General features: G+C 44.0%; 1 protein-coding gene across 6 annotated transcripts in view; it reads right to left on the bottom strand.

The window, feature by feature from the left end:
- The window catches only part of AOC1 (amine oxidase copper containing 1), a 258,333-nt gene that overhangs the window by 157,765 nt on the left and 76,960 nt on the right, over nucleotides 1-23,608 (bottom strand). The window contains exon 1 of one of the 6 annotated variants that reach the window (XM_078662766.1): nucleotides 21,477-21,618. The exons of the other annotated variants lie outside the window; for them this stretch is intronic. The gene's annotated coding sequence lies outside the window, so the exon portion shown is untranslated. Of the gene's footprint in view, nucleotides 1-21,476; nucleotides 21,619-23,608 lie in introns of those variants that run through there. 6 annotated transcript variants of the gene reach the window in all.

Below are 23,608 nucleotides of genomic sequence, written 5' to 3'. Positions count from 1 at the left end.
ATTGACCCTAGTGCACATAATTACTAGGGGTGGATGGAATTTTTCATTCTGCCGGTGGAATCAGAGTAATTCAGTCAATCCGTGTTACTCCTGTATGCAGCATTACTAATAAATTCTGCTGTTCTGTCGGTGGCATTAAATCAGAACTTTAATGGTACTTAACCAGGGCTGAGAGGAAGCAGTCCCTCTATTTTTAAAAACCATTGCAGATTAAACTTTAATCTTCAGTCACTTTTAAACATAGTGGGACTGCTCCCTCTTCCAGCCCTCTTTAAGTACCACTGCAGTGCACATATCCCTCAGTGCCTGGGGTGGCTTGGTGAGCAAAATAACGATGGATTAAACCCAGATCTGTGACTGGGGGTGAATGTTTTGCCATTGTGCAACATTCCGTCCATCATCTTGTTTGTTTTGCTGTTCACCATATGTATGTAAGGGCACAGAGGTGCATACACTGCACAACAGTGCAGCACGTTGTGATGTTCTGAACATTCTTGCCAGCCACAGCTTCCAGGTTCTGGAATGTGGTGATGGTTGCTTAGCATCGTTTGAACAGATGTTGTCAGTTATTCTCAGGTTTCTGCTGGATGTGCTCTCTAAGTTTCTGTGGACTTCAATAAACCTTTCAAACACCTTAATCTTGACCATTCTTCGCAAGGGACTCACCTCCACACGCATACGTCTCGTTGCCCCTATGTATGTTTGTAAAGGGCACTGAGGCATATGCACTGCATTAGAGTGCAATGCATACCCTTGGTGCCCTTACATGAGTATGCAAGGACACCGAGAGGATTGCAGTGGAGTGCATACCCCTCAGTACCCTTATATATTATATAAGGGCACCGATGGGCATGCACTGCACTACAGTGCAGTGCATACCTCTTGTTGCCCAGGCATACGTATGTAAGGGCACTGAGGGGTATGCACTGGAGTGGATGCCACTCAGTGCCCTTACATGACTAATGTAAGGGCACTGAGGCATGTGCACTATAGATTGCAGTGCTGACTTTAGCCCTTTGCAGAATTCTGCAGAGTTTTAATGTAATTCTGTGTAATTCCACCCAATGAAACTCTGCAAATTCCACCCATCCATAATAATTACACTACAGATCGGGTAAAGTTGTAGTGCTGGAGTGTGAGAACAATGCAAGCAACCAGAATGTGAGTGGCTATTGTTCACAGCACTTTTATTTTTTGAGCTATTTTTTGTTTGCGCAAAATGTGTCCTTCCGTCAAAACCTGGTGCAAAGACGCATTTCATGCTAAAATATGTCACAAAGGGCCATATGTATCAACACATTTCCCCATAGACACAGAATGGGCAAAACCCTTTGATACATCTGGCCCTAAATGGCCAATTGGCATTTTACCTAAGAACAATTTCAAGTAATTTCATCAAAATTCAGAGGATTACACAAAAGCAAATTAAGCAAATTTCGGACACCTTGACTTATAAAGTTTAACCCATTCCTACATCCCTACAATTGCTGAGTTAGTAGAAACTGCAGACTTATTGCTTGATCATCTTGGAATGAAATGGTATAAGGGCTTGCGCCCATGCAAGAGTCCAAACTGCAAATATCAGGTAGCAGAACTAAGTGTTGTTCTATGTGACAAAAGAGAAGCATGCAAGGCTTTCCTCCAACACAAAGCACCCTTAGTACCTATTTGGAAAGACTGAGTAACAACCCTTTTATTAAAATGTTCAAGATGCCCTGTGCTTTTAGGATGTCTCACTGAATTCCTCTTGTGCTGGATACCTCGCCTCGCCAAAAATTCTTTCATCATTTTGCTGATAAACTGCTGACCATTGGCCTTGACTTTAGATTCAGGCAAACTTTCACAACAGGATTGATTTTTTAAGCATTCAATAACTATCAATAAGCAATTCTTAACTATGGTAATTTGGAGAAGATGCTTAAGCATCTTCTATACCAACAATGTCTAAGCATAACTTTTGCCAAGGACCATCCGGTAGACCCACAAGTGCTGAAGCAAAAGCACATAGCTTGATGGATTTATCACTGTCCTTGCATAACCTGCTTAGGCGAACACATCTATCTATCACTGTGTCCTTGCTTGGCCCACAAGCTGACATCTCTCGATAGCTTTCATTTCCCTGTTCCACAATAGGCTCTTTCTAAAGCCATTTTCTTTGGAGTTTACAAAATGACTGTAAATCACCTTGGAGATTTCGTTCACCCAGCCTGCTCTCTTTTAATTTACAGACCACATCCAAATCCAGCTCCTTATTCCACTCTACTGCAGAAAATATTCCTCAGGGGATGAACCCATGTTGCCATTATATGTTTAGGCCGTCTTGCATCCACCTTCGCTTCATGCTCAGGATACCACTGCAATGATAAGTGTGACATGCAATCCTTCAGTATATTGTTCCTACTGGATGTATGACGTTACAACGCATACTTTTACAACGCCTACCTTGACATCGCAAGTTTTACAACGCATACCTTTACAACGCATAGTGCTTTTAGGCGCTGGATAGTGAATAGTTTAATTTACTATTCCAACTCCAGTCCCCGTGGATAGTAGGGAAGGTGTTGGATAGTACATTAAACCTATTCCCTATCCTAGAGCGCCCCCCAGCGCAATGCGTTGTAATAGTTTGATTGACTGTTTATCCAATAGGACTAGAGGAAGATGCCCTTTGGGGCATCCCAAATCTAAACCTCACATCTGTGAAGCGGTGGACGAAAGACATTTTGTTGTTGAATGCGTTATGTCTGGAGTATGGGTTGAGGGCCCTCAATGGCAGGACAAAAAGCGACCAAGGAGGTAATTGTTCATTCGACAATGGCCATAATAAAAGTAGGATTGACTACGTCATCTGTAGTCTTGAGTTATGGTGTGGCGTGGGTGATATGGAAATCGTGGGGAGAGTAGAAAGTGACCATAACCCCCTCTGTGTCTCCCACTCATGGTGGAGTGCCGCACGTGCCAACTCAGCGCCAGGTATTGAGAGCGTACCTGTTATGGCTAATGACTCAAGAAGGGTGAAATGGCCATATGTGCTGGCCAATTTGGCCACCTTGGAATCCATTAACTTGGAGGTAGACAATGCTATTGCTGCCATGGAAAAAGTAGACTCTGTAACACCTGGCTCCGTCCAAATAACTGATATACATGACACATTCTTTTCTTTGATAAAACCATACTTCACCAAGCCAGTGAGGGCTAACAGAAAAGTACAAATTACAATGGCGAGTTGGTTCAACAAACAGTGTAGGGTAGCCAGACTGGAGTTGGGCAGAGCACTCAAAAGCAGGGACAAGGCCTTGATTAGCGCCACCAGGAAACATTATAATGATAGCATCCGCAAGGCTAAGAAGCGGTGGGATGAGGAGTATTGGGAGGAGCTACTCGAGGCCGCAGGGCAAAAGGATTCCAGACTTTTCTGGAAAACTGTGAAATGGGGAAGAGGGGGTACCCCCAATAATCCCGACAACAATGTCGATGAGGCATTGTGGGTCGATTATTTTAAACCCCAGTATTCTGAGAGTAGGGACATGGTGGCCAAGGAACCAATTACTATGGTATTTTGCAAGGGTGATTTATTTATAACTAAGGATGCGGAACTTGTAATTTCAACCCTGCAGGGGGGTAAGGCCCCTGGGTTGGATGGAATCCCCTCAGACATTTTTAAGCACGACAAGGCTCGGTGGGCAAAATATGCGACCTTGTTGGGAAACGGCCTAGCTAAAGGGGCAAAAATCCCCAATATATGGAAGGGGGCAATAATAATACCGATCTTCAAGAAAGGTGACCGGTCACTCCCGGCAAATTATAGACCAATAAGTTTGCTGGCCACTATGCAAAAAGTAGTAGGGAAGATGTTGGTCGACAAACTTATGGCCTGGGTAGAGGACAATAATGCTTTATCCCCCTTCCAGGCGGGATTCAGACGTGCAACCAGTACGGTCGATCAAATTTTTCGCTTCACCATGCTGCGGTGGGGGACTGTACTCCTGGGCAAAGGCAGCCTTTATGTAGCATTTGTAGATCTAAGGGCTGCGTTTGATCTGGTGCCTAGGAGCACGTTGTGGGAGGTTTTGTCCAAGATAGGGGTCCCACTTGATTTGCTCACATTGATAATGCGTCTCCATGAAAGTAACTATGCCAAGGTCCAGTGGGGGAGGAATGGGGAATCTACCACCAACTTCCCAGTTGAGCGGGGGGTGCGGCAGGGATGTGCAATGGCACCCCTGCTGTTCTCCCTGTTCATCAATGGCATAGTGGATAGGATATTGGACGCAATGGTTGACGCACCTTCGTTAGCGGGCATCAGAGTTCCTATTCTGATGTTCGCTGACGACACCTTGATCGTGTCCAAGACCCCGTCGGGCCTCCAGCGTGCCTTGAATATATTTGATACATTCTGTAAAGAACGGGGCCTCGAGGTTAATGTAAATAAAACCAAGTTGATGGCCTTTGGGCAAAAGCGCCAATCGCAACCCAAGGTATTTTTGAATAACATCAAATTAGAGTTAGTAAATGTTTTTACATACCTTGGGGTGGAGATAACAAGTAAACTTGGTTGGGCTAGACACGTAGAGAAGGCGGTGCTGAAACACCAGCAGATTTCAGGAGCCCTCAGGGTTGAGCAAGCGAAATCTAAAACTAGGCCTATAAAACCTGTTCTTATGGTTTATGACGCAAAAGCCCTGGGCGCAACCCTTTATGGGGCTGAAGTCTGGGGCTTTGAGAGTCTTACCACCCTCCAAAGATCCGAGAACAGGTTTGTGAGAGGGATAACCAGTCTCCCCCAAAGCACCCCATTAATACCGCTTGGTTTTGATTTAGGCAGAAGATCGCTTAGTGACCGTGCCCGATTGAGGCCTATCCTCTATTGGAGACGGCTATGGACAACCGTGGAAATAAGACACTACGCGGAGGGGTTCCTAGCATTGGCCAAATCAGATGCCTTTCGTAAAATCACATGGCTAAAAATGCTAAGGGACGTCCTTGCCGAGCTTGGGCTCTCCAAACTCTGGGAAAATCCCCTTGGGGAAGTATTCCCTAGTAAATCCACCATCAAGGAAATATATTGGGATTATATCGATCAGAAGCTTTGGAGGAGCGTAACCTCGGAATCCATGGGGGGTAGATTCATGGAAATTAAACCAAGACCAGTCCTAGAAAAATATTGGGACATTATAACTGTTCCACTAGATAGGAAACTATTTTTCCAATTAAGGGCAGGTTCTCTCCCCCTGAGGTGCTTGACGTCCAGTTGGAGAACTAGCAGTGGTTCGAGCTGCCCGTCATGTGGGGCCCCCAATGAAAGCATCGCACATTTCCTTTTTCTATGCGAGGCTTATGAAAACCCAAGAAAATCTTGGTTGGCTCCCGTTTGTAGGAACCTGGGTGTCCTAAGCGGTGTTGAGGGGTTGAGAATCATTTGTTCCTCCACTGAAATGTCCATCGTAGTTGGAACAGCAAAATATCTGGGGTGGGCATGGTCCATAAGGAGGAGGGCTTTATCCCCTAATGTGTCTTGATTTTTTACCTCTTTGGCTTGTTGATTTATCCTTGCAAGTATCTACTGGGAGAATGATATGAATTTTAATTAGAAAATGCTGCTAAAGATGTACGTTAGGAGTTCTGATTGTATAAACTTGGGAATGGTCCGTAACGCGGAGGTTTCTATATCTTAACATGCATTTAGTTTCAGCACTTTATGAGAAAGCTTATTTTTAATCCCAATTGGTAATAACTTTTATGCTTATGTAATATGTATTTTTAACCATAAATTTATTGTTATCAAATGCTTGAAGTTTTAAAATGTATGAATTTATATGTGTGTGCTTTTATGAGTGTATAACTCAAATAAAGCTTTTTCAATCAATCAATAGTTTGATTTGTAAAAGTTGCGTCGTAAAGGCACTGCGTGGTAAAAGTTGCGTTGTAAAGGATGTTTACCATTCCTACTCGGTATATACTCAGCATCATAGTGAAAATCTGAAAATATGACCACCAATTTGGAAAAAAACATACCTATAAGTGCTCTTCCATTCCCAGGGTCAGCACATTAGTCAAGAGGTTATGATCTGTTCAAATCGTGTTCCCCACATAAACGTACGCTAGTTCTCAGCTGCCCATAAACCGGCTCAAAATTCTTTTTCAATCACAGAGTAACATCTCTTAGATCCCTGTGGAGTCCTGCATTCATATGCCGCTATCCATTCTTACCGACCATAACACTGCCAGAAAACAGCTCAAGTACAATATTATTAACATCAACTGCTACCTTGCTGTTTCTTCCTACACAGAATGATGTTAAACAAGGAGCATAGATTATCGAATGTTTAGGAGACTGACAAGATTTTTCCTAAGCCCCACCAAGGGCAAATTTCAAATTTTTATTGCAGAACACCCTCAATGGCTCTACAATTGTGGCGTGCCTGTTCATGAATTTTGAACAGAACTCAGTCAGGCCAATGAAAGACAACAGCTGCTCTCAGCCGCGGCCCGTGGAGGGAGTTCCGGTGGGGCAGAAAGGCAGGGGAGGGGCAGCGTGGGGGGTGCTAAAAACCAGAATTTGGATAATTGGAGGTAAGTAAACAATGTAATAATTAAGACGAATTTCATAGCGCTCCCTGCATCGCAAAATGCGAAGCAGCACACGCTACGAAATTTGTTTTGTTAATTAAAATGTTTACTTACCTCCAATTATCCATATTCCGGTTTTTAGCACCCCCCACCCTGCCCCTCCCCCGCCCCACCTTTCTGCCCCACCGGAACTCCCTCCACGGGCCGTGGCTGGCTGCTCTTTAGATGCTAGTTACAGAGCCTCTAGAATAGCTTTAACATGACTTTGTTTGGGCTTGATTCCCCAACTACATATAGCATGATCTATAATTAGCTGATTTTGCATTTTTTTAACTTCAGTATTAAGACATTTGTTACCAAAACAAACAAAACCCTGTTTTGTGGGCTCATGCTTATTCCCTTCATAGACTGGGAGATCATATTGAAATGACAATGTGCCAGTGACTCCATCTAATGTCTCTTTCATGATTATATTAAACAAAAATGCTGTGGCAGCCAGTCCAAATGCTATCCTTTATATTGAAACATTCTCTTCACAGTCACAAATGCAGTTGGATCCCAACATTTTTACGAGACAGTCAAGCTATGGTTGGCGCTCGCAAGATATACGGTGAAAACCACCGTTGCCCCAGCTAGCGTTGAGTCCATTTCATGACGCTCAGGGAGGAGAGGTCTGGCCAACTCAATTGCATCATGCGAGCTGCAAAGATTCACACACAATCTCAAATCCACAGAGTTTGTGAGCGAAATTACCACTATATCAACTCAAACAGATGATTTAGTTCTCCTTCTTGCACAGATTCCGCAACATTTTCCCCAATCATTTTTAGGTACATTTCTCACCCTATTGTGGAAGAGATTTAACATGAGGTAGATAAACCTCAGTTCTCACTCAACTTCCTACTGAAAACTCATCAAACTGTCTTCCTCAATATATATCTGTGTAATTATTTGCATTCCCAGACAATAATTACTTTATTCGACAAACGGATCCACTTTGGGATCTAATCTAATCGCCATTTCACTCTTTTGAAAGCAATCTAAAATCGAATCACCTTTATCTGCAACAGAAATCACCCCCAGGTTATTCACCTTTGGAAGGTTCATTTCTGTGATATTGTGTTATTTTTGTATTTGTTTGGCTGGCAGGTTTGGGATTATTTGAATAGGTCTGTAAGCAGGCTAAGGTTTTGTTTACCTTGCAAACTATTTAATTGGTTCACTGTGATTCATGTTCTGGATTGTGGAACGGTTGTGCTGGAGGTTCTGCCAGGCTACCTGGCTCTGGTTCAGTCATAGTCAAATTTTACGAAAATAAACCACATTTATTGCTAAAGAAATTGACCATTTTCAATTCAACATATTAATGACAAGTGGAACCTCACCTGCAGTGGCGTAACATTAGCCCCTGCAGTGCGGGAGGGCCCATGAGTTCAAGAAAGCCCCCTCCGCAGGGGCGTAACACAGGCCCCTACAGCCCACGTGGTGCGGGGGGGCTCGAAGCTCCAGGGGGCCCCCTCGGCACTGCACTCTGTCTGGAGAGCTCCTAATTGAGCCCGGAGGGGGCCCCTCTACATACCTTGCAGGGAGGACCCCTCAATTTTCGTTACGCAAGTGCCCCTCTGGTACTTGGCACAGGCAGCGGGCCCCTGGCATGAAAGTTCCTGACTGGGTCCGGGGAACGGGTGGGGGTCCCCTGCATGAACTTTGAAGGAAGTCCTCTCAGTATCGTTACACCACTGCTTACCTACTCTGGTTTGTCTTCGGTCAAGGCAAATATTTCTGCGGAAATTGTGCTTCGATCCACTCAGGAGCAGAGTTTTGGTAGTGTTGGGCTCCTTAGTGAACATGAAAGCTTAACATTGATTTGAAGTCCACCTTGGGATTCAGGGACCGGCTCAAGTGCTCTTGACCGAGCAGCATGAGACATGGGCCATGGCGCAAGCCCTGGTAGCTGGCGAGACTTTGGCATCACAGATTGGCTCACACACACATTCATTGAGCGGGGTGAGCAGCAAGAACTAGAGTACATCCAAGGAGTGGTGGCGGTCTGGCTTGGGTGTGTTTGGAGCCAAGAGGCGGGGCATAAAAGAATTAGCCTGAGCGGAGGAGCGCAGCACGGTTGGTGGGCGCAAGCTCTATCTGTTCATTTCACGCATGAGTTTGATTATCAGCGTACTTGCCCTATGAAGGTCTGAGCTAACTTGCCTCAACCATAATTCCTAATGAGGGTGTGTGTCACGTATGATGAAGGGCCAGCTCGGTTCTGCAGGGGAAAGGGGATTGTTATGGGTCCAGGTCTTGTAGAAAGTTGGGCATATCACCATACACTCAGTGCCCACAATTTTGTATTATCATATTCATTTTTTACATATGTGTTTCTTGTATTTGAAACTCCTCTTAACATTGGTAACCTAGTAAACCAACTAATTTGTCCATGTGGACGGGCCCAGTATGAAAAAAACACATATATTCAAGCTTGTCAGAGGACACAGAAATGCACCAGCACCAGATACTGCAGAGGATAATATTTTCTCCAGCCCAAGTTTCCCAGTGTATCCCTTCTTTTAAAATGCTTTGATTGAAGTGAAAGTATGTTAAACTCTCATTCTCATCTGCATACAAATTATAACACTATCTGTATTCTAGGAAATTTGGTATTTTGGCATACAAAAATAGGAAAAGAGTGCCTAAAACATAACTAAGTACTAGCACGTGAACTGCCTCTTAAGGGTTCTATGTCAAGATAGAGCGCACAAATACTGTGCTATCAACATTTTCTACCCTTCTACCTTACTATCATAGCCAGAATATTGACTACTTAAAGATTATGAAGGTAAGTATATACAAGCATATCTTTAGTACTCTTAAGTCCGCACATATGTACCTTTATTTCTGGCTATGATATTTCAGAAGCACAATATATAAAACTCGATATTCAATCAATCAAAAGATGTTTATTTGTCCGATCCGGCCATAAAAGAAACAACATTACAAACACATTCCAACTTTGTTAAAATAGCCTAACTCCTCAATCATCAACTAACAGTAACCAGTAAAAATAAATGCTTAAAATACTAATGCAATCGTTACATATACAAATCATCCAAATAAGTTAATTAAAATTCAAATCTGTATTCCAATCTATATAACAATAAGTAATTAAAAGCTACACAAAGCAAATATATTTGAAATTAGGAATACGCTCCATCCTGTACCGTGGGTGATATTTTAACCCTCCATGGTTCTCCTAGCTCTAAAGGCAGCTTTCAGGAAAGAACATATGGTAAAGCAAATGCTCAGGGTGTTCAACAATTGCAGGTGGTACAGAGCTTCTTGACACTTGCAATAACCAAGGGTTTTTGGTACCGGTTTTTAGAAAGTGCTTAAGTGCGTGGTTAAAATAAATACAAAAAAAACATACAATGCACCAAAGACTGCTCTGAAGTATCACCTGGACAGGGCTCCCCTCGAACGTATACAACCTGAGAAAGCACCATAGCCGCCATAAAGTATTAGATCTAAAACGAAAAAGCAGAGATCTCTCCCAATGCGTCAGATCAAGTGAAAGATAGAAATCTAGCTAGAGAGTAGCAAGTAAACACTTGGGGGCAGATTCAAAAGCCCCCTGCGCTACCAGTATGTCACTTCTCCATATTTACAAAGACAGGAAAATCCACCCTGCGTGGCTTTTCCTGTCCTTGTAAATATGGCCCCTTCACACGCAGCACTTTGCGTGGAAGGGGCGTTCCATGGGTGTTGCTGTGGGTGTTCCCACGCAACACCCATGGAACAAGACACATTTCCAGATTTACGAGGAATCGTAAATCTAGAAATGCGTGTCAATGCTACTCCTCCCCAGGCTCAAAGAGGAAAAATGTGTGTGTTCATTTCTTCTTGTCTTTTCCTCTTTCAAGTCGTGCTGCATTCTATAGCACGTATTGAAAGAGGAAAATGACTTTAGTGATTGTTTTGTGCAGGAAGGTGCCCCTTACTACACAAAAACAAACTCCCCATGGCGCAGGCATCCTTGCACCATGGCGCAAGGGTGCCTGCGCCAGCGCTTGGCAGCTGTTTGTGCGCCAGCGCAGGGGCGAGCATAGGAATGCGACATATCATTGTAGATATTTTGCATTTCTGTACTCTGAAAGTGCTGCAGCATGGTGCAGTCAAAAGGCTTGCAGTGCCACGCTGCGTCACGTTCTTGTAGATCTACCCCAGTGCATGTTGTAGTCTCAACCCTATGTCTACTATCTTCACGAGACTACAGGTAGAAGTGTTTAACCCGCATTTAGTCTTCTTTTCCTTAGTTCATGTGAGAAGAGAAAAGGTAAGACACCCTCAAGGCCTTTAAAGAATTTGAAATGTTGCTCAGCCATGGTATTGCGCATCCGCTGTCCAAGACGAGACAGTCCAAGATAATGTCTCTGCAGTGCTTAGCATGTGGGTTAACCAAAACGCTGATCCAATGTAACAAAGGGGCCTAGTGAACCCTCTCCTGGAAGTAATGCTGATTTAGCTCTGCATAATTATTATTATTATTATTATTATGCGTTCTTATATAGCGCTCGATTACCCGTAGGCATCTCGGCATCTCGGCGCTTGCCTTGGGAACCCGTCCTGGCTTTTCCCTGTGAGATACCCGTACTGGGCATCCCCAAGGTGAAAGCCAGGCATCCCGCCGCGGGGGGGCCGTAGTGGAGATTAAGCAGGCTAATGCCCAGAGCTGCAGAGTGTGAACCCGTGATTCGAGTAGGCACCGAAACGAGAATTATCAAGCCCTTGGATAATTGGGCTCAAGACCCTGCAGTGTCGGGATTGAACCCTGGTCCCGGGTCTGACCTCTGCTTCAGGGTCTGCCTCCTCTAACCAGTGAGCCACACTTCTCCATAATCGATATACCTTGGGGGGAGGTTTAAAAACCTCCCAACAAATACGATTTTTTTCAGACTGGAGTAAAGAATCCTTTTGATAGCCTCATACCCCTGCCCCATACATTGGGTACTGTAAACTTTCAGTAGAGGTGAGATGCTTCCTTTGAATGTGGGACTAGAGAGATTACAAATGTCTCCTGACGATCTGCTATGCTTCGACAGGCACAAGGGTACCTGGGGATGCAAAGTACCTAGGGAGTTCAAGATAATGCCCAAGTAACTATATTCTTTGACACCAAAGAGCGACTGGCAGTTGATAGTAAGTCTATTTAGGAGTTTATTGCCAGTCCCACAAGCCATAATTTGAGACTTGCTATAATTTGAGGTAAAATCAAGTTTACTCATAAAAAGAGTGAAGTGATCCACTAGCAAGCGTAAAGCATTAGGAGTACGAACCAGTAGGACTGCGTCGTCTGCGTATAGCAGCGTGGGTACCTGGACACCAGCAATTCTTGGAGTATCAGCAAGACTAGAGGTGCAATGAGGGCAGGGACCATATATATATCTATACTACTATTATAAAGAGAGAACTTTGAACCTTTGAGGTAGGTAAACTCAGGAACCACAGCACCAATCCAAACACCCGATACATCGTTGTAATTGTCAGGGTCTTCAGATGGACATAGGCTATATAAAAAAATAAAATATACGTTCTTTAAAATATTTACGATTAAAAAAAAAGTAGTCCCTTGGAAGTAGCGCCGGCCGCAGATTGCTCTGAAAGCTGTCAAGGAGCGAGCAGTGAAATGGATGCAAATAAACGTGCTGATCTGAACTTCGTGTGGCTTTGCTTTAATTTGGGGCTTCCTGTTTAGACTATATGGATATCGGCTGTTTGCCCAGTCGAGAAGCGAAGCCCACCTTACGAAGGGTTCGTTCAGGCTCTGAGAAGGGGCTTGCAAAGACGGAATGAAGACAAGAGCAGCTCCAATGCAGGTGGTGCTGCCTTGAGCACGAATTCACTGCTGCAAAGCGCAATCTGAGGGCTTACAGCGCTTTACTTTACTCCACTTGGTGAATACTTGGTTCAAATTGCAAGGACTGTTGAGTGGCCCCACTGTGGGAAGAGGGCCAGCGTACTACAAGGCACAGAAGGCTTTGCGATTTAGCCACACCCACTGTGGCAGGTGCCAGTGATTATATGAGCAGACGCGGCCAAAAACTGCTCTTCCAGCCCTTCCTGAACAATGCCTCTGAAGAAAGGATTATTTCCTGAAACGCGTCAGGCTTTACATGTTCAAAGATTGCTCTGAAAGCTGTCAAGGAGCGAGCAGTGAAATGGATGCAAATAAACGTGCTGATCTGAACTTCGTGTGGCTTTGCTTTAATTTGGGGCTTCCTGTTTAGACTTTATATATATATATATATATATACATATATATATATATATATATATATATATATATATATATATATATACTACTATTATAAAGAGAGAACTTTGAACCTTTGAGGCGGGTAAACTCAGGAACCACAGCACCAATCCAAACACCCGATACATCGTTGTAATTGTCAGGGTCTGCAGATGGACATAGGCTATATAAAAAAATAAAATATACGTTCTTTAAAATATTTACGATTAAAAAAAAAAGTAGTCACTTGGAAGTAGCGCCGGCCGCGACGTGCGTGCTGACATCAGGAGTGCGGGGAGGTGCGGCGTACAGGAGCGCGAGGAGGAGCGGCGGACATGAGAGTGGGGAGGAGCGGCGGACAGGCGGGGAGGAGCGGTGAGGAGCGGCGGACAGGCGGTGAGGAGCGGCGGACAGGCGGGGAGGAGCGGCGGCTGAGGTAGGTGAAGCGGCCCGTGTGCGGCTCATTGGGGGCCTTGAAAGTGGCGGTGCGCTCCGGGGGACCCACGGACAACGTCGGGGCGGGCGGGGGCCCTGAAGCCTGAGACAACATCGGGGCGGGCGGGGGCCCAGAAGCCTGATTGCTCCCAGACAACGTCGGGCGGGCTGCTAGTACTAATATAATAAAGAGAGAGCCCAAACCTTTGAGGCGGGTAATCTCAGGAACCACAGCACCAAGCACAACACCCAATACAGCGTTGGAAAGGGCAGCTGCAGCAGAAGGACATAGGCTATGCAGACGCCCACTATGTACATTTAAAAGGTAAAAGAACCGTGCCAGCAAAGTAGTCCCTTGTGGGCGTGTCTGCGTTGTGCTGTGGCGTGACAAACGCTGGGGGTGTTTGGTACATTCCGCCCTTCATGCCATGTCTCATATTGTGTGCTAATCCCACCCTGCTCCCTTTAAATACCCCTGCACCCCATAATCATAACCCACCCTCACTCCTTAAAATACCCCAACACCCTTAAACACTAACCCATTTTAACCCTATAAATATACCCTGTACCCCTAAACCTATCCCTATACCCTAAAAATACCCCTGTACCCCAAACCTAGCCCTGAACCCTATAAATACCCCTGTACCTCAAAACCCAAACCTTCCCCTGAACCCTAAAAATACCCCTGTACCCCAAAATCCAAACCTAGCCCTGAACCCTAATAAAACCACTGTACCCCAAAACCACCCCTGAACCCTAAAATACCCCTGTACCCCAAAACCCAAACCTAGCCCTGAACCCTTAAAATGCCCCTGTACCCCAAAACCCAAATCTACCCCTGAACCCTAAAAATACCCCTGTATCCCAAAACCCAAACCTAGCCCTGAACCCTAAAAATACCCCTGTACCCCAAAACCAAACCTACCCCTGAACCCTTAAATACCCCTGTACCCAAAACCCAAACCTAGCCCTGAACCCTAAAAATACCCCTGTACCCCAAAACCCAAACCTAGCTCTGAACCCTTAAAATACCCATGTACCCCAAAACCCAAACCTACCCCTGAACTCTAAAAATACCCCTATACCCCAAAACCCAAACCTAGCCCTGAACCCTAAAAATACCCCTGTACCGCAAAACCCATACCTATCCCTAAGCCCTAAAACTACCCCTGTACCCTATAACCCAAAACTATATCTGAACCCTTAAAATACCCAAACACCCCAAAACATATCCCTCAGTACCCCAAAACGTATACCCCTATACCCACACTTACCTTATCCAAACATTAAAAAAAACCATGCTTTTACTATTCATGCATTTACAACGAATTTTGTTGTAAATGTATGCGTGGTAAAAGCATATAAAATGTAATGCCATGCGTTATAATGGCATTGCGGAGTCATGGTACTTTCGTAATGAAAGTATGCGGAGTGATGGTATGCGGAAAGAAAGTTAAAGAATAATGGGTGTTTACCCTCCCCCGGTAAGTACATTGGTGGCACGGCGGCCCACATCTCCAGCAACATAATCATATTTTTTCACCACCCATTTGATAAATGCACAGGTCTCTCTCATTGATGGTCAGCACCGACATACACTTTTAGACACACCTCCCGCCACAAGTTCTAGAATTGGGAACTTTAGAGCTGGGGAGCTACGTTTGAATCTCGGCATCAGCGCAACAACCTGTGATTCCAGGCAAATCGCTTTGTCTCCCGTGCCTACCACAAATGAATGTGTTCTTCTGTAATGTAAATTGTGCTCATGCCATGTTGTCGAGTTCGCGCTATATAATATTGCAAGGAAAAATAAAGTAGGGAAACTCGAGTTCACACACTACTGAACACGCACTCTTAAGTGCATCAGCAGTGCACTCTGAATCGGAGCGTTTTACAGGCCTGTCACAGATAAGAAATGCTATCAAAACGAAATCCTACAAAACAATATACTACTGACCGGCAGCAATTCATACCCGGACAACATCGGGACGGGCTGCTAGTATATCATAAAAAGCAAGGGGGCCAATATGCACCCTTGGCACACCACCACGCTTTATACTGATCTCTGACGACATATCTCCTTTAGGGCTGATATGCACCTTGGCTTTTAGGTCAGCAGGCAGACAATACCGAACACTGACCAGAGGGACCTTAACACTGAGTTCCAAAAGCAGTAACCACAGCTTGGACCTGTTCACCGAATCGAAAGCTGAGGACAATCCATAAACCCTAAATACAAAGGGCAGTGCTTAACCACAATATACTTATTTATAATTGAACTCAAGTTTAAGCACTGCTCAGTCGTACCTAAAGCTCTAAGAAACCCGTACTGAAAAGGGGATAGGATATTACGCTCTTCAGCACACTCAACAAAGCGATTAGAGACCACTCTACCTACTACTTTAACAGTACTATCTATAGTAGAGATAGGCCTGTAACACTTAGGGGGCCATGAAATGTACTTTTTTAAAGATGGATACAATGATCAATAGAGGCTAGGAACACGAGATGCTAATATTAAATGAGCTGTTAAAGTTTTTTGCAATCAACACGTCCCATAGCTCTGTGTCACATTTGAGGTTTAAATCTGTTTTATTGAAACCAAGCGTCAGACATTACATACAGAATAAATCACCTCTGTATGCCAATATATCAGACTACTTGATCAGTGTTTAGATGAACTCCCCTCCCCCCACCCACTCACCATCCCTCCTTTCGGGGTACTTAAACCACAATCTAATATCCACCACAATAAGATGAAAAAATCTGGGACAACCTTGCACTTTGCTGGCCGCCTCCTCTCAGGATCTCTCTGTGTGTGCCGTAAGATGGAACAGCCACAGATATTTAGGACAGGTGCGTTCAGTGAATTCTTTTGACAGGAGTCGGAGGAACGGCTTCCATAGCTCTTGATATGTATCATCTTGTCCTGAAAATATCAATGAGAGTCGCTCCATACCCAAAATATGCCAGAGCTTATGCAACCAATTCAATTTAGTTGGAATCCTCTCTGTTCCCCATGTTGCCAGTATAGATTGGTGTGCTGCTCCCAATGGTAAGTCTATGTGCCTGCCCTGTCTAGAGCGTAGCGAGAACGTGAGTGCGTTAGGGAGGCCTGGTACTGTGAAGGTGGGGAACCTAGGCAATTGACTGTCGAAGTGTGTATCTATATCATGTAATACCTCCTCCCAAAATTGTTTCAGCTTAGGACACTCCAAAAGTATGTGTAGCGATGTTCCCGGTGCATCACATCCCCTCCAGCACCTGTCACTTCGTTCTGGGTTGATCCAGTGTAGTCTTTCGGGAGTTACGTACCAATATAAAATTATTTTTGTAGCGGTCTCTATGCTAGCATATATTGATGCAGTGTGTCGTGCTCGGTAAAATACATCTAGCCATTCTGTAGTATACTGGTTTAGAAACCACAACCTTTCTTATTATACTATCTTGCTGCTCAGCCCTATCTGAGTGAATGGTAGAATGTTGAGTGAATGAGGTAATATAGAATGTGTGGTGTGTGGATGGAGAACAGTTGGAAAAGAGGGCTGAGTGGCAGGAGAGCTACTCCTGGTGGGGCTTAGAAGAGGCTTAGAAGAAGCTTAAGAAAGAGTTGAATGATACTTAAATGATTATATGATCTAACCTTGAAATCCATCAATAAACTATCATCTATCAATACCACTCGGCTACAGATCATCTTATTACACATTCCTTCGAGGAGAGCTGTCTACCCACCTCCCGCTCCCACCTAAGCTGCGAGGGTGATTTTGAGTCCACCCCCCTCCCTCCGAAAGTGCCCATACAATTCTGTCATTAGACTCCTGTCTTTGTCCTTACGCATCAACCATTTCTCGAAAGATGTGTAGTAGACTAAACATAGTAGGTCTTGCTGCTCAGCCAGAGTGGAATGTTGGTGAGTGGTTAGAATGGAGTGTTTGAATGTCTGAGCGCGAGGATCAGTTGTGAACGGGCTGAGCAGCAAGTGAGCTGCTCCTGGTGGGGTCTCCCTCTCTGATACTTACCATCTAATTTAATAAAGAGATCTTCACATGCTACACCTCGTCTTCCAATCCTCTCATCATTTATTACAATATGTTAGTTGGTGCTTCCCTCACCATGGGTTGCGTCAACCAGTGCCGTATCTGTGTGTACCTGTGTCACAATTTAGAAAATCTATTGGGATCTTGTCAGGCCCAGGCACTTTCCAACTTGCACACAGACATATAGCCAACTCCACCTCAAGCAAAGATATTATAAGTGGCGAAGAACTTATCAGTTTCATGTGAAGGAGGGTGTCTACACTCTGTTCTAGGTAATAGATGAAGGAAAATTATGAAACCCAATCCGCCCCTAAGATTTTACGCTGGGGCAGGGAGCCAGCACAAGCATTCCTTGACCTAATACTCTTCACTGCGCTCCAAAAAGTACTGCTGTTGCCCCCCCCCCCACGCCCAGTTGACTGCAGCAACTCTCAATCTCATTTATGCAGGGCCTCCTTCCTGTTTTTAAGAGCAGATTTATAGGCTGCATGAGCCACCATAACATCTGGTTGCACTCTAGGAGTGATGAATAAAACCCATCTTGAGTATATACAAGTATAGCTTAACTACTCTTAACTCCGCCTCTATGTACCTTTAATTCTGGCTATGATATTTCGGAAGCACAATAGATATTCATGCACTCTACCCTCTTATGCGGTTTACGTGAAGAAGAACACCTTAGCCATGCTGTTGGGGCCTTTTCCAGACGAAATGCTGAGTGGAGGAGTCCAGAAACGCAGAGATTCAATGGACAAGAGCATTGGACCACTTAGAGGGTAATGTCAAATTCCTGCTGAAATACAGTTTTACCTCAGGCTTAATTCTGGTTTCGGCCTCGAATTTAGGGGCAAGCAGAGAGTACTACAAAGGTAAGGCATAGTAAAATCTATGTGAGTTGGGCCTAATGTTGCTCATAGGAACTCGCATTGGTACCTGATGGAGAACAGTGAGATGATGTTGTTTACAATGTGTTTCCAAGCAGCAGAAGGAAATCATACCTCTCACTGGCCAAGGTGACATCCAAGAATAGCTCCGTAGGCAAAATAAGCAGGTCACTGGATGCCACAGAACTAGTGGCATCCAGTTACCTGGAGACAGGTAACCTAGACACCACTGTCACCTCTCTGTGAGCGGAATGCCTGGTTCAATTGTTTCTGTAGCGAAGCTTGTTGCCATGCTGAAAGATCTGTGTTCCAGTTCTGGAAATGTCTTTGTGTTCCATGAAGCCAGATTTTTTTTTTTTTTTTTTTTTTTTAAATCTGTTTATTAGCAGGATAGTTAACCGAGACAGCTTCTGGTGCCAGAGCGTTGATTCGGAGAGGCAACCTGCCCTCCCTAGAAAGAATGGTACAAAGGGAATGGAATCAATTGTTCCTTTGGCAATGATCAGTTAGTCGCCACTGCAAGCAGAATAAAGGACACAGCTGGCTTATAAAAGCCTTCATTGATGTGATGTGGCCCTGCCAGGAGGAGGGCTAAGGACTGGTGTCACCTCCCTATAGAACTACTTTATTGTGCACTAAGCAGGAGGGAAGCCTCATTCTTGCCTTAGCATGGAAGCAAAGCTTATTGCGGTCCCCTCTAATGCTGCCCAAGGTACAACGTGTTTAGCTGCTGTTTTGAATAATATCACACAAAGGACATCAATTGTAGGGGTGGGGGGGGGAGGGGGATGTCACCAAAAGTAGCAGCTGCTACCCCTGGCTTGGCTTTTGCTCCCCATGTCACTGGTTTTGTGGCCCCTGGATCAGAGATCTCAAGTCAGATTTAGGAAGGGTAAGGAAACCCTTCTTTCCAATTTACAAGATCACTTGCTATGGCCCTCACTGTTTCTCCTTTCGTTTTTCTGCAGCAAACAATAGCTTGAAGGAGGGCTGAGAGTAGCATAATGGGTATGAACTCCAACTTCGTGTCCCACCCAGAGGCCTCCTACAAGCTGCAATTTCCTGTGACGGACCTGGGGAGGGACATGAGGAGGGGACTATTTTATGAGTCTCAAGGGTGTGGCAGAGGGAGGAAAGGACAGGGATGGGACAATGTCCTAGCCTCTGCTGACATGAGGGAACCGGTGGGAGAGAGGAGGGGCTCGGAAAATTGCCCAATCTTAAAAAAACAGTTGTTCTTTTGCATATTATCATGAAGACTCTATCCCCCAGATTCATCAAGAACACATTTTGCTAATCCTTAATAGCGAAAAATACTGAATCGCTATTAAGGAATAGCAAAATGCTATGCATCAAGAAATCACTTAAAAAATAGCGATTTCTAATAATTCCTTAATTGCGACTCGCAAATTGCGACTCGCAATTAAGGAATATCTCCCCATTCATTCCTATGGGCCTAGAGGCCCATAGGAATGAATGGGAAGACAATCTCAATTTGCTAATCGCAATTATCGATTCGCAAATTGAGATTGCGATTTCAAGGGTACAGGGGTGTCCAAAGGACACCCTGTTGCACCCCTGAAATTGATGTGTGCACGTATGTTGTGCACACACATGCCCTTAGGGCATGTGTGTGCGCAACATGAAACTTTGAAAAATGCACTTGAGTGCATTTTTCAAACTTTTTGCAAATTACCATGAAGTTGTACTTCATGGTAATTTGCATGTCCTAATAGCGAATTCGCTATTTTGTTCACTTTCATGCATTGCATTTAAGGAATCTCAATATGAGATTTCTTAAATGCAATAGCAATTTAAGAAATCGCAATTTTGCGATTTCTTAAATTGCGATTTTTGCATTTGGGATGATGCATCCCAAATGCAAAAATACGGGTCGCAAAGGGGCAGATTCCGAGAATCTGCCCCTTTGCGAGCGGATTTAAGCTTGATGAATCTAGCTGTGTATGCCTTAAGTGTGACAAACCCTGGTGTCAAGTGTGATGTACCCTGTCGTCTGGCACTGCCTCTTCTCCACAGTATAGTACCTCCCCTACTGAAACAGGGATTGATGTGCTTATGCAGCACACTTTCAGAAAATACAGCTGTGTTCAATGTCAAAGAATTGTGTATGGTAGGCAAAGAAGCCTTCACAGTGACACTGGCACTTTGCAAGAGGGTTACAGCCAAATGAGAATGTGGCAATGGGCCATAATAGTAATAATAATAAAAAAAAAATACGATTTAGAGTTTGGCAGACCGGGTACTTCGTCACAAACCTGACAGAGTGCCCTCTCTGCCATCGGTCCGCTCACTCAGATCAAAAAGTCGCCACTTGCACCCTGGAGTTTATTGATCTCTTCCGTGATGCAGAACACAGCAGCCCCTTGAACAGATCAAGACTCTTATCCCTCTTGTATGCGATTCCGGAGCTAACGGTGGGGTCATCAAGAGACATGAAGAGAGCACTGCTGATAAAACAGCAGGCTGGGGCCGTATTGAGCCGCGCCCTGATATCTAAAGGGGAGTTTGCATCACCAAGCATAAGCAGGTTAGTGCTAAACCGTCTGGACCATTTCCATATAATTAGAGTTGGTGTTTTACCATTACCCTTTTAACGCACAGGTATAAAGCCATACAGTGGCAAAACCGGACCGGTGAAGAGTCTCTGGGGCCATCGAGCAGGAACACAGATCCTCCCACCAGGACCCGGTCGGGAAAATACGGCTATACACTTTTGCACTTTTGAACTTTATTTCCCGAATAGGGATAATGTTGGTACACACAGTTTTTTGCACATTAATTACATGACTCTGCTGCTTTTGCTCTATTTTGCACATCCCAGTTAAGCCATTTTTTACTAGCTCCCTTTTTTAGGTCTTAATATGATTGAATCAGCAGTAATCATAATGGGGATTATTTACTTCCAGGATTTAACCTGATATAGTTATAAGACTCTGATAGAGTAATAACATATTACGGTTTCAATATGGATTAACCCATTTTGTTATGAAATTAATAATTGTAACATATTTTACTGTTTTGAGTTCGTATTATATAAAATGTATTTAAACATTAATATGTCTTCTGATAGACCGATGTGAGAATCAAGAAAAACAGTGTACCAAACCAAATGCAGTGACTGTGTATTTTGCACGGATAATATGGTGGTGCAGTCTGTTTTTTTAGATCTATTACTATGTGATTGGAACATGTGATCAGGGCGGGATTGCAATAATACTTAAAAGCAAATGGTATTCTTACAGTCTTCATGTGATCATGGGTTCTCGAGCCCGAAACGCGTCATCCTTGTATGCTGAAGCTGGGTTAACGAATTAAAAAACATCTTGCCTGCATTCAGAGGTCCGTCTCTCCTTCCTCGCCGTGTTTGGGAAGTAGTTGGAGTCTACGAATGTAAATATATAATTTCCTCAGTACTGTGATTGCCCTGTATGCATTGTATTTATACTAAAGATATGATATCCTAACAAGCATCCTGGACCCTCCTTGACCTAAAGTTTGTAAATGATCTTTTTTAGATCTATGATTTAACTTTTTTGCACTACTTTTTTGGTAGCACTTTAATGCCATATAACATGTTTTTGCACTAATTATGCGTATTTGCACATGACAGCTTTCACTTTTTACCTCAGTGCTAGTATAAAGCTCACATGGGCTTAAAATCCACTAAAGTTATTGAATCCATGACAACAGGGGTTTAGAGATATGTTCTTGTATAACTTACCGCAGCTATTTGTGCCAATTTGTATACATAACTGTAGTTTTTGGATTTTTAGGCAATAACATGATTATTTATAAATATTTATTAGGCTTTTAACTTTTATATTTATTTTAGAAGTTTTTCCTAGCCGTTGCCATGAATTCTGACAAATATACTTTTGTTCACTGAGGTTTTATAAAATTGTGTCTGTAATATGTATTTTACTGTTATTATATCACGATTTTTTGCTGTGTATACTCTATGTGCAAATACTGGCATTTAAGCCGCGATGTAGTTCTAAGACTCTTTGGAATCAATAGTATTTCTTTGATTTCCATGACATGTGATGGCACTCTTGCACTTTAAATGGGTGGTCAGCCCCCTTGACGCTGACATGTGATCAAGGCTATCTCTAGCCGAAACGCGTCATGGCGGACTGGTGCTGGGCTAAACTTTAATAAAGAAAAATTTGCACCGTCTTGGGTCTCGCTGGTTCCTGCTTGTGTGTGTGGCTGCCTTGCTGCGCTCGCCGGTGTTGGGAATTCAACATACCTCATATATTTATATATATATATATATATATATATATTACCTACTGGCGGTCGCCAGTAGGTATATATAGTTAGGATTTTTTCTCTATGGGATTTTTGAAAATTCTATGTCTAATAACTTTGGCGTTTGTGGACGGAATTGGCTGAAATTATCAGGAAAATGGAACATTTTGTTTCTGAGCAGCCCCTGAAAATTTGGGGGGGTTTCGTCAAGGGGGGCCGAGAAAAAAGGGGGGTCCCAAAACGCGTTTTTCCCATGTTAATTTCCATAGGGCGGTTGGCCTCACTTTTAGCTCGAACGGCTGAATGGATTTGCACGAAACTTGGCAAAATTGTAGGGACTGGTAGCCCAATGTGCCTTTGCTAGGTCTCAATATATGTGCTCCAGTGGATTTTGATAAATTAACATTCAAAAAAATATATATATCTGTAACAGCGCTCCGGGTAGCGCTCCGGTTCGCGTACTTGACGCGTAACGGAACTTCGCGAAGCGAAGCTGATTGGCTCTCCGGTGTCTGTCAACATTCTAAACAGTCCGGAGCAGCCGCCATCTTGTCTCTCGGTAGGATCGAGAGACAAGAGGAGGCCAAAACAAAGGGGGAAATGACCATAAGGGGGCATAGTAGATCCTCCCTGACCCCCTAGGTTTGATGTGGAGGCTTTAAAAGGGCCCCGCGGGGCAAAAAAAAAATAAAAAAAAAAATCGTTTTTTTGCGTGGGGAGCGCCCGGTACGCTTTTGTGCAATGGGCGGTGGTAATCTAAATGATGAGGGGGGGGGGGGGGGCACAGCGTTCAAAGCACATCAGCGTGCATAAACACGAAAATGTTTTTATCTACCACGTACTTGACTTATCTCTCTGAGATGCATTCCCTTGTGTTTCGGCAATGGTAGTCTGTTCATTACATAGATCGCCCGAGGGCGGTAGTACAGACCGCACGTAGGAAAGGGTCAAAAGCCAGGGGTATAGGAGTATGTAACAAGCGAGCCATTTAATTGAAAAAACTAAACGTGACAAACGGTTGCAGGATCAGTGAAGGTTGATTTTATAATTGAAAGTATAACAGGATCAGTTACAATAAAATCGTCCATACGCACACCATGGGCAAGTATCATGGGTAACAT

The sequence above is a fragment of the Lissotriton helveticus genome, chromosome 10 (assembly GCF_964261635.1).
Source record: "Lissotriton helveticus chromosome 10, aLisHel1.1, whole genome shotgun sequence".
In the NCBI taxonomy this organism is placed as follows: domain Eukaryota; kingdom Metazoa; phylum Chordata; class Amphibia; order Caudata; family Salamandridae; genus Lissotriton; species Lissotriton helveticus.
Note: the sequence above shows the minus strand (reverse complement) of the source record. Positions and strands in the feature narration are given on the sequence as shown.